Source organism: Hoplias malabaricus, chromosome 7 (genome assembly GCF_029633855.1).
Source record: "Hoplias malabaricus isolate fHopMal1 chromosome 7, fHopMal1.hap1, whole genome shotgun sequence".
NCBI lineage: Eukaryota > Metazoa > Chordata > Actinopteri > Characiformes > Erythrinidae > Hoplias > Hoplias malabaricus.
In genome coordinates this window covers 19,596,525-19,608,415 of record NC_089806.1, presented here as the reverse complement: position 1 = coordinate 19,608,415, position 11,891 = coordinate 19,596,525, and positions in this window count along the sequence as shown.

Sequence of the window (11,891 nt, the reverse complement as noted above, 5' to 3'; positions counted from 1 at the left end):
CACACAGCTTCTGATCCGAGGCATATTCACATCGGTCACGACAGGTGTTCTGGGGGTTCTAGTGATAAACCCACTCTCTCACACACACAAACATATAGAAACCTAAGGAAATGAATGAACATAACATAATGACAAAGGTTTACATATGTTGAAATACTGCTGTGTAACTTTGGTGGTACTATAGCTGTTATAACCACAACACAACTACAGAAAAGCATTTATTACCAGAGTATAATCTGGCTAAAGTTGGCTGCTGCAAACCCTGGCTAACTGCTCAGTAACTCTCAAAAACCTGATCATAACACTTTCATCAACAAAACTTATCACAAACACAGCAACACATCAAAAAATGCAACATGTTATTACTTACTAGTCCAACAAGAAGGCGGCATGTATCCTCATGTCTCTTTTCGCTCCCTTCACTGAGTAAAGTCAGTCCAATATTAACTCTTTCTCCTGTAATATTACTGTAATTTTAAGGTAAAAATATTACATAATGTTCAGTTAATATTTCATAATCAGCACATTAAATAGAGACCATTGTACATGTTCATTCATTCATTCATTCATTCATTATCTGTAACTGCTTATCCAATTCAGGGCCACGGTGGGTCCAGGGGGCGCCTACACACTGGAGGGGGCGCCAGTCCTTCACAGGGCAACACACACTCACACATTCACTCTCACACTCACACCTACGGAAACTTTTGAGTCGCCAATCCACCTACCAACGTGTGTTTTTGGACTGTGAGAGGAAACCGGAGCACCTGGAGACAACTGTACATGTAATGAATAAATATACTATGGGCTAAATTTTGCAGGCCCTGTTTCTTTTAAAACTTTACTTGAGAATTTACCTCATTTGTCACAGTAACAACCTGTGGACATCTAAGAAGGCTTTTCATTAGATGCTGGAACATTTCTGTGAGGTTTTGATGGTTTTAGCCATAATTTTGAAGCTTGTGTTTTTCTCAGTTGAGGAATATGTGGATGGTTGTGTTATCATGAAAGTTTGGTAGCAGTATCTGCAATCTTGCTTAATGAATGTTTTGGCCAGTGTTGGTGTCATTGGGGAGGGCCCAAGTTTCCCGAGGGTGGGATTATCTGCCTTCGAGGGTGAATGTAAGGCCATGAGATCAGCAAAACAGAGCAGAGTGTGACTTCCTTCTCTGCTAAGGATGCCTTTACTACACTACACCTTTACATTGCAATGAGATGTTGGCTGCTATACAAATGTATAAGTTTATGTTTGATTAGGAACAGAGGAAATAATGAAAATAATGAGTTGGTGTCAAAATAATTTTGGCCATATTTAATATAAACACTTCAAGTGTGATTAACAGCAGTCTGCATTCTGATGGTCCTGTCAGAGCAGAGCATTGTCTTTCATGCTTACTCACATCACTTTTGATTTCTGATCTGAGGGTGAAAATCCCTTTCATTTCAGATGACCGTCAAGCTCTTGAATGACATGTTCTCTTCTCTCTGAAAAGGCTTGGAAGATTTTGGAAGACACTCAAAGTCTGATCAGAATTCTGATGTGAGCTCTAAAAGGTGCATGTGTTTGGTTACTGTATCAGTAATGAGACTTGTTATATCCGCTGCTTCCTGAGAGACAAAACAGAGGCTTTCATTTAGCAGACTTCCGCCTTGTCTTATCAGTGTTTGATGTTATGCTGTGTTCCTTTAAGGCATATTGTGAGTATAAATAAATTTAGTTTTGCCAGTGAGAGATTTTAAATTGAATTCAGATCATTCTTTGCAGGAAGACAGTAAGTGGTTGATGAATTTAAGTGGCCCTAAGGCTATAACAGTTTAGAGCTCTAAAGCAAGTAGTTCAATCAGAATCTCCTAGTCTACACTCCTATAAAAATATGGACTTTCATCCACCAAGCTGTGTAAATACACCCTCAGTGCTCTTAATGTCTAATTATATGTCTTAAATGTTACATTACATTTCTAAGGAAGGGATTTTTATTTATTTTTCTCTAACCAGAAAGGGCACATGGTGCCTACCATACAGTTTATACATATGGTGAACAAAAAATACAGTCACAGTATTATTCTCTACTGGTATGGGGTCAACTTAATTTAAAAAAATGAACTGCAACACAGCACAATATAATATGATAATTAACCACAGGTATTGAACCTGACTGTTCAGTAAAGTGAGAGATTAATATGGTTTTCTAAGGGCTTACAGCCACTGACAGTTTAGTAAACAGTAGTCAGATTGTGTAAAGTTTACAATGGGGGTGATGTTGGGATGGTAATCCCCCCAACATTTACTTTAATTTTAAACAGTGAAAATCCCCCATCCTACACACAATCTAACAATGACTTACAAAGACAGCACGTGGTATCTTTTCAGTTCCTTTAAAATGGCACTTGATGTGTGTATCTCAAATGGGGGAGGAACTAAAATATGAACAGTGAACATAATATTCATCCAAACAATCTGAAAATGTGGAGAGCAGTTTTACTTTTATGTATTTCTTTATCCAGTAACATGGCACACCCCTAGTATCTCCTTCAAACTGACCTCTGACTGTATCAACATTAGTGGACTGAATCAGCAACATAAACTCAGGTGTGCTATCTAAATCATTATTAATTTGTGTTGTCTCTATTAATTTGAGATATTAACACCTGTAGGAGACCTACAACAAATTTGAAATCACAAAAAAATAAGAAAAAAAAAACCTTCATTCGCTGTTAATGGAGGCTGGAAATCATGAGCCAAACAGGTGCGGTTTCCATTATAAATGACTGAGTTATATCAATGAAGGCAACAAATATTGCACTTTGGCAGCCACCTTACCACATGCAATCACTTTCCATCTTCTATGCCATTGGAGTCTTTCAGACCTCACTCATATTTGGCACCTCATGCAAGCTTCATTAGTAAAAAGCTGAGGGTGAACGATAGCCTCTCAGCATGACTAATAAACACACCTATGCTAAGCATATTTCAGCTTAAAGGCGATATTCATGATTTTAATTTAAAAAACACTTTTTATTAAATTCTGAGGATATTTCCTCACCATTTGCTGCTTTCCAGTCCGTTTCTCGTGCTCAAAACCAGTCTAATGTGTTTATGAAGCCTCAGTGTCAGTAAATCAGTTAAAAAAAAAAGTGTCTCAGTCCACTGGCTTCCTCTCTCTCTCTCTCTCTCTGCTCACAGCAGAGCAAAGGCGAAGGCATTTTTTTTTTTGACAATGAAGTGAACTCCAAACATTGAAAAACATGAACCAACATGAGGATATTGCTCTATTCCTACCCTGTAGGAGGGTAATCTTGTCTCATTTCTGCTGTTTCTGATCACTTAAGTTGGAATATCTCCAAATTTGGGAGGTAAAGCACTGCATTACCCAAAGTGCTACAAAGCTAAACAACTCGATTTACAAATAGGTTTTTGTGGTAATTCAAACAGTTAATAAAACTTACAGACAAATTAAACTTAAGTCACCTATAAACAACAGTTGTTATTTTCCATCAGACATACTGTTCTACTTGAGCTTCTGAATGTGAACAAACCAAAGAAAACAGCATTACCCTGCAATCATAGATATCCCCTTTAAAATCAAAGGTTTACTTTTATTCAGCACGAGTTTGAAGGTCTTTAGCTTCAGAAGCAGCAAAAGCACAAATGATTAGTGTGAGTATTCCTTGCCTGCATTGGACCACAGAGCTCTTTTAGCAGCCACTGTTGTATTATATGAGATCATTTGTGCAAATACATCAAAAGAATGAGAGGTCAGAGAGAGAGAGAGAGAGAGAGAGAGAGAGAGAGAGAGAGAGAGAGAGCAGGGAAAGGACTTTCAGATCTAACCTTAGAATACCAACCTTATTCATGCTCAGTGGAAGCTGCTATTTCACTCTTTGAAAGGATTTTATTCATACACAGCACTCTGATCAAAGTCTTAGATCTTGAAGTTTGCCTCTGCACTCTTAATAATGGGCCAAAAGGGGTTCGTTATAACTGCCCAGGAAGAACCACCCTTGGTTTCCTCTGAAAAAAAAATAAAAAATTCAATGCATGGTTCTTTTGAGATGTGTGAGTGTACTCTAAAAAAGATACTTCTGAGTGAACTCAGAATAGTAGGGAAGTTTACATGTTGCTTAAGAGTTTTCTCAACAGCTACTTTTGTAGTCATGTTTCCCAAAGATCTAACATTTTAGTTATTTTACAGAAAATCAGACACTGTGCTGCAAGATGCAAGGTGGCTGTGTTACACATATACCACACCGGCTGTATTCTAAGGACATGGGTTTATTTATTAAATGCACAGCATTCAAAAGAAGTGACATTGGTATCTCTACCTTTCAGACCTTATCAGTTTTGATTGTGTAGCATAGTGCATAGCACAGAGTGGAGCAGTGTTCGATTCCCCACCCATGCAACTACAAAATGCTGCCTTTTTATTTTGAGTTCTTGTTGTACAGTTTGTGGAAAGTCTTTTTAAATTTCCATAGCAATATTCCCAGAACTGTAAATCCAAGTCAGGAACCAGGTAGGTGTGAAAAGGCCTGTGTAATATTGTGGTCCAGAAGCAAGGGTTCCATTCTACAGTTATGCAGCTTTGCTCTGGGTTTTGCTTCTGTAACCCCAGCAGTATTCCACTGTGATTAATTTTCAGTGTGCTGCTCATGCAGGTTTTAAACTGATTTGCAGGTGAGTCATCTATATGCTATACAATGTACAAGTCTCCCTCAACTTGTTTATTTTCTTGTCCCTGTGTATGTTCTCCACTATCTCCATTTCCTTCCACAGTGTTTTGCGAGTTTTACAAAATACACCAACAAGTGTTCTTATAAAGATTTAAGTGTACTTTCTAAAAAAAAGCAACAATCCAACGGTCTTATTTAGTTTAGAAATAATGTAGATGCTGTATTTAGTAATTGAGAAGATTTAAGAACTACACTATTTATATAATTACAAGAATAAACTTTGTATCTACAAAATGCAAGAAAAAAGATATTTTAAATGAGTGCCAATGTGACACAACATTTATTTCCATTTTTTCCCCCAAATAATGCAATTTACATTTTTACATTTGGTTTTTCATCATTTTCAATTTAGCACACTTCGTTTTTCCCTTTGGACAATAATTGGTATTTTGAAAGTGCACCATTGTAATGTTTATTACAATTAAAAATCTCCTATACTCCTATATATGTGGATAGAAACCTGTACACAATCTGCTCCTGATATGTACAGTATATGGAACATCATTAGAACACAAAAAACTAGCAGATGCATTTTCAGAAAGAGCACAGTCAGTTAAATCCTTGGGTTAATTTTGTGACCGGATCTGATTTGGCAATAATTCCACTTCACCATTTGGCACTTCAGGCAAAGGCAAAGTTCTTGATTTGGATGAAACATATGGAGAGAAAAATCTAAACATGCTAAAGGAAAGTAACATTTAATTAACCTCTCCTGCATGTGTGTGATAACTCAACATCTTTCAAACACGAGGATCATGTCTCCTCTCCTGGCAAAGTAGAGTTAAAGATGCAATCATATATATATATATATATACACATACAGACTTTTTGATACATTTAGACCACTATGTTAGTATAATGTAAACAAGACTTTAATAAATGACAGATTGCTCATTTAAATCAAATGTGACAAATATATCTACCAAAGCCCAAGACTGAATATTTTGGCTCATATTTGTTGTATGTGAAGGTCTTATCGATATTCTGTCCAGTAGATGTCACTGTAACTTTGACCCAATACATTCTCTGTTTGGTGAAATGCTCTGCTGAATGTAGAATGACAGCTAATTCTGGTCAGTGATAATATGGCTGTGTATATGTATATGATATGCCATTTTTAAAAAAATCTGCTGCAGAGAATCCAGTTCTTTAAGTCGTAATTTTTCGTAGAGATGCAGCTATAGAGTAGCAGCCGTGTCAGCAAAGGCTGCACCTCAACCTGCTGAATATTGAGCCCGATTTTCTGTTATTTTGTCATAAATCAGTAATGCTTTAACTTCCAAAACAATCTGCACAACCTTATATACAATCCATATAGTGATCATTAAAATCACACAGATCATTTTCAAGTAATCCAGCTCAAAATTTGGGAGTGAGGCAGATGCTAATGCATCTGCCTCTTCCTCCCAGTGTGGGTGGTGCTGAGGTTACCCGAGCTGTCAGTTTGGGTGAGTCTCCTGCCTGCATGCCTTAAACTCTGCCCAGTGTGGGCAGGACCAGTGGGACCACCCACTGCTGGTTTGCTCCACCCACTCTAGCAGAGTATGCTAGTTGACCAGGCCAAATTTGCTTGTTTTGCGTGGACCTGCAAGTGCCTCAGGCCTGAAGGAGAACAAGGTGTTCCTTCAAAATACGTCACTTAATACAGTCAATTGTGTTTGCAGAAATGGTATAGAACTGATATAGCCAGTTCTAAGCAGAAATGCTGGCAAGTTCTCAACTCTGGTTGAAGCTCAACTCTGAAAGTCCATTTTTCACATTGTTCATGGAAAAGTTACATTCTCTGTGCGAGAGACAAAAGGGACCATGCTGACTGTTACCAGCAAAGGTGCAAAACTCAACATTTGTCAAGGTATGAGGATGCATCAGTGCCCATGGAATGGGTGGCTCGTATATGTGTGAAGGTATCTATATCGATATAAGTGAAGGCCTATATGTATATATGGATTATAGAGAGGCATATTCAGCCAATAAGATGACACCTTTCCCAGGATGTCCATGGTTATTTGAGAAAGACAAAGCCAGCCTCATTCTGTATGTGTACAGCATTGTGTTTTCATAGACAGAGAATGCACATATGTGAATGTCATGCCTGCAGCCCAGGTCTGTTTTTTTTATGGCACATCATAAAATAATTATTTTTCAGTTGGTATACTCAGTTTCCAAACAATTACTAAGTGTAATTAATACAGGATGAGATGTAAAACAGAGGTAAACCTTCCTCTGTCCCAACATTTTTATTAGAATGTGTTTTAGTCATCAAATTCTAAAGTTTATTACCTTTACAAAACACAGTCAAGTTGATCTGCGAAAACAGTGGACATTCTTCTTTGTATTTTATCAGTAAAAGAGGTTTAACAGAATGAACATATCACAGATTCTTGCTTGAATTGCATTTTACAAAAATCCAAAGTTTTCCAGAAACAGGGTTTGTAACTGAATTCTGTAATTTGAAGGGTGTTTGGGCACCTTTGGACATTTTGTCTCACATCTGATGGTCTCAAATCCAGGAGATATATTTGCTCTCTGTCCAGTTTTATTCTCTCTCCAGTGTTTTATAGCATTGACCTGCAAACTGCTGGAACCACAGTACAGCCTGTTCTACACAAATAATGTGCTCTATTAGTTTTAACAGTTTCAGACTTCTCCAAGCTTAGTTCAGGTTTACAGCCAGTGTTGTATTTCTGTAGTTAGGTCTCATGCTCACTGCTTTGCTGAATACATTTGTCAGTATTGTAGCCCCAGCTGTTTGCACTGGGCACAAGTGGAGAACAAGGGTTCCCATAGAATTTCCCTCAGGCACAGTCTCTCCCTTACAGCTCCCCATCCGCATATTCACACACAATGTTGACTGTAATTGTTTTCCTAAAGTACCATTTTGTTTCTTGCTGTTATTGCATTTAATGATCTCAGTTTGTTGCATTTCAGATTCACCAGCTCTGCTTTAATATGCTATTAAAACCACCGGCTGAGGAACACTTCGGAGGGTCATAAAGAGGCCTATTCCCTTGGTCCACTGACTCCAATTCTTCATCAGAAAAGCTCAGCACAGATGTGAACTAGATTATCCCCCCACCATACATTTTTTCTCTCCCTCTCTTTTCCTTGTCTTTCTTCTCTCTCTCTCTCTCTCTCTCTCTCTCTCTCTCTCTCTCTCTCTCTCTCTCTCTCTCTCTCTCTTTACCTCAAAAGAAAGAAATCTTTGAGTTCCTTTTCAAAACACTCCCGCCCCTTCTTCAACTAGTTAGCAGACAGAGGCACAGACTTTTCCCCAGCAGCCAACCACACACACACACACACTCCTGTTGGATCAAGAGCAATGGAGCTGGAGACCGACTGACTGTTTGTGCTCTACCTCTCAGCCTTTGAAAGGCAACTTGAGGATCTGAGCTTGTATAAATTCTCACCACTCAGGAGGCTTTACATTATCTTAGAAGCTGGAGGATTTGGGTGAGTTCCGTCAAACTTCTGTAATTGTTTTGGCCTGTGAGTCTTTTGGGAAAAAATATTTCACAGTTAGAAATTCTTTGTAACATCTGTAACATTGAAACACATGGCATTTCTGAAAATGTAAGAAATCAGTCTTTATTTATTTACAGCCAAAACAACCATAAAGTTCAAGTCAGGAGACATTATTTAAGAAATTTCAGACATTGTGAGGGGAAAGCCAAAGCTTGTAAGTGAAAAAGTAGTTTAAAAAGGTATCAAAGGTTAACAAAAAAGGGAAAACTAAACTTATCATATTTACAGTGCTCAAACCTTGACTTTGAGAGCTAGGACAAAATAACACTTCAGATCTTGAAAGAAATAATAATAATTTAAAAAACATCTAAATGTGTTTGAGGGTCTGTTGGTCTAATATGTAAGTGTCATCAATCTGTAAAAAAATAAAGAAGTAAGAAGAAGAAAAGGGGCACAATAGAGCTCAAACCTCAGCATCATTGAATGTGTTTTGAATTACTTCAAACATCAAGCAACAACAACATGCAGAAAAAACCCCAGCAAAACTCAGCACTTTGGAGATTTGGAAACTTTAACTGCAAATTACACTGAAAGATGATTTACTGAGAAGAATGGCCATATAATAATAAAGACAAAGCGTGGACACATTAACATTTGGTTGCTGAGCCTCAAAGCTTTTTCTCTTCAACAAACAAAATAAAAAGTACCTAATGGTCATTCTGAGTGAAAATGATGGATGGCCTCACAAAAACTCATTTTTAATCACTCATAAACCTCTATGTAATTACAGTTGAAAAGAACTTGCGACCCTGAACAGAATGAAGCAGTTGCAGAGAATGAATGGATAAATGAATTGTCCACCTGAGAGGTTTTGTATATTGCTTTTTTTTATCTTCCATAGGGACACTAAAGGCATTCTTACAGCAATTCTGGATGTTGTTTTTACCCACAGCTGCTGGGTTGTTACTGCCTTACAGTCCCTCAGGTTACAGAGCCAGAGGTGGAGTGGTTAAAACAGCTATAAGGTGTGTGCAAGGTGTAAGACATGGTCTGTCCTGCAGGGGCCTGCTTAGCTAAAGGCTTCACTAGAGAAGAAGGACCTGAATTACAATGGTTTCCACAGAGTAAAAATATTTCTCTGTATGCACAAGACAATGCTACTGAATGCCTGTCATGAGGCATGGCATTCTTTCTTTTTGTGAAAGAGCATATGGTTCAGTCTTTCTGTTAATAAGTGAGTTTAATAGTGGTCTTTTGTATGTAAGGGGATTCAGATATGTTACGCTATCAGACAATACCTTAAAACCTTCATCTGCTTTGAACAGGTTTGGAATTAATTACATTTAACAGCACACTGCATTCATTAGAATCCCAAAATAATACAACCAAAGGAAATGTAAAGGTCAGAAACATTGGCTGTTCTGCTGTGCAGCCAATTAAATAATGTAATTGGCCAAATGGCTTAATTATTTTTCTCCATTGTAAAACGTTATGAGCTCCATCCTGGCAACGCGATCTATGGTGCAGCTCTGAAACCAAATGACTAATGAAATCAAGACATTTTGGCCATTGTTCATTTCAAAAATGCTGATTAGCTCACATGAACAGCCTCTATGTGACACACACTTCCCTTATGTGGGTTTGGAAGATGTGCAACACAGAGACTGAGGCCCATTTCTTGGTTTTTACTATTGATGATGTGTAACATACTGAACAAATCCAAAAAGGAAACAGTCCAAAAGGCAGCACTAAAATGGCTTTTTTTTTCTTTTCTTCAGTTCATGCATTTTACTTCATTCAAATGTGTTTGTCATCTACACTGAGGGACTGAAAGATGGTTTACTGAGAAGAATGGTTGTATAATAATAATAAAGACAAAGCGTGGACACATTAACATTTGGTTTCTGAGCCTCTAAGCATTTTCTCTTTAATAAACAAAATAAAAGTACATCTGCACAAGAATAAAAAATAACCCAATAATGAATGAAAGTAAGTAAAATGAGACAAATGGCGTTAATGCTTAAATGTATATATTATTTATGTTTTTTTTTTTAATCACATCAACTCAGTGCCTTACTTTTTTGTGTATTCTGGAGCTGGTCTCTGACACATTCATGTTAGGGTCATATGATGCATTCCGTAAATTAAAGCTGGCTTCTTTACATATTAATACACTTTTCGTGACTCTATATTTAGATTTCTCATTAAGCCTCTGCAGAAAGTTTCTAATTTCAGCAAGAAATATTGGTTTGTTTCCACAGCACTCTTCATTATTTAGCTGTGGATAAATGAGAAATAAATCGCTGCTCTCAATTTTGCAGTACGAAAAGAAGCTCATTACAGGCACAGACAGTCTGCTGGCCAGCCGATATCATCTGTCTAACACAGTGCAGCCATCAGTCAAAAATGAGCATGACCAACAAATTGCCATGGTGGAGGGAGGGACACTTGGTGGAAATTCAAAGGTTTGTGTTTACTATGGCTTACTTTGCCTGCATCTGAGTTCACTCGTCCTTCTAATCTGAACCAGAGATGAGGGGCAGAGCAGGCAACACCAATGTGTGTGTGTGTGTGTGTGTGTTTTTGTGCTTCAAGAACACGGTTGGGTCTCATAGCATATAAGCAATCCACTGCACAGAAAGGTATGACAGTTTAATAAAAAACTGCAAAGTATTTTTTCTTTCCCATTTTGTGTTAGTTAGCTGAGAAGATTGGTGTTCGAAGTTTGCTTCTCTACATTTGTAATAAAGGTACTAGTTGAATGTAGCTAAAAAAATAATGCAAGCTTATAACACAACTGCCAATGCTGTGCTAAATATTACGTTTTTAAATAATCCCAAATTGACTTTTGTGGTTTCTGACATTTTTTTTTATTATTACATATCTTCGCTATCAAGTTAAAATCATGTTTCTCCCAAAATAGCAGTTATATAGGAGACAGAAAAAAAACATCTTAACTTTCGTCAAGATTTTATTCCAAGTACTTCTGGAGCATTCCATTCATCATGAAGTCCTCACACCATGTGGAGGAGAGTTGCTGTGTTCAAATGATGTAGTAAACTAAAAATCAACAAAAAGAAAAGAAGGAGAAGAAACACCTTTATTAATCCCCTTGGGTAAATTGCTTCTATGCATTTGACCCATCTCTGGTAGTGGAACACACAAACACACACTAATGAGCAATTCTTCACACACTAGGGGCAGTGAACTCAAACATAACTGGAGCAGGGGGCTGCCAACCACCTCGGCACCCAGGGAGAAGTTTGTGGCTTAGGTGCCTTTCTCAAGGGTAATTCAGCTGTGAATTCATTTTTTCTTGCCAGGAATTGAACAGGCGACCCTCCGGCTTCAAGCTCAATTCTTTAACCTTAAGGCCATGGCTGCCCCCAAAATGGAAAAATGTTTTTAATTGAACAGCAACGATATATGGCACATGGCGAATGGTCTTATTCAGACAAACTTTCATCTTGTACATTTTTTTATTATGGACGTGTCTCTGTGTTCAAACCCCACCTGAAGTCACTGATTATGTGGGTTTCCTCCAGGTGCTCCAGTTTGGCTGTTCAAAAAATGCCCATAGCTGTGAGTGTTAGCTGCCCTATGATTGACTAGTGCCCCATCCAGGGTGTATTCCTGCCTTGCGCTCAGTGATTCAGAGTAGGTACTGGACCGAAGGTAGGTAGTGGACAGTAGGTAGT